The sequence below is a fragment of the Salvelinus fontinalis genome, chromosome 29 (genome assembly GCF_029448725.1).
Source record: "Salvelinus fontinalis isolate EN_2023a chromosome 29, ASM2944872v1, whole genome shotgun sequence".
NCBI classification, from domain to species: Eukaryota; Metazoa; Chordata; class Actinopteri; order Salmoniformes; family Salmonidae; genus Salvelinus; species Salvelinus fontinalis.
The window spans coordinates 41,784,021-41,784,639 of NC_074693.1; the positions used below are offsets into that span (position 1 = coordinate 41,784,021).

Genomic DNA, 619 nt, shown 5'->3' on the forward strand with positions numbered 1-619 from the left:
GATGGGAGGGGAATGAGAGAAGTTAAAATGAAGTGCTTTCTAAATGTATCTTGACGGTTGGAGTAATCTTTTTTAGATTATGTTACTCAATCTAAAATGTCCGTCATTAGATGGTTTTTCTCTCAGTCAAACAGTTCCAAACAGAGTGGGTAGTGTTTTACTCTTGAGATCCAGAGGTGTCAGGTTAAAAATGTTTGATCCACTTGAAATCAAATGCATTACTGGTGTGTTTTCTAAGAGGGAGCGTTCTTGATTAGGCAAAATAACTCTCCATCTAAAATGGCCCTTGTTAGACCATTTTTTCCAATTTTGGATGATCAGACATAGGGGGTATAGCTCAGTGGTAGAGCATTTGACTGCAGATCAAGAGGTCCCAGGTTCAAATCCTAGTGCCCTCTTGTAGACATGTACTTTCTAAGTCAGTCTTTAGAGATGGAGTGCTATTTTTCACGAGTTGTTACTCATTCTAAAATGTACCTTATTAGATCTTTTTTCTCTCAGTCAGACAGTTCCAAACGAAGTTGGAAGTGCAATAGAATGCAGATCAAGAGGTCCCAGATTCAAATTCTGGTGCGCCGTTAACTTCTTTGATATAGGGGGCAGCATTTTCACTTTTGGA

At 38.9% G+C, this 619-nt stretch overlaps 1 non-coding gene across 1 annotated transcript; it reads left to right on the top strand.

Moving 5' to 3' along the window:
• The first annotated feature begins 326 nt into the window (after positions 1–326).
• On the top strand, positions 327–398 carry trnac-gca (transfer RNA cysteine (anticodon GCA)). Its single transcript has one exon. It is a non-coding gene; the product is annotated as a tRNA-Cys (tRNA).
• Positions 399–619: the final 221 nt, after the last annotated feature.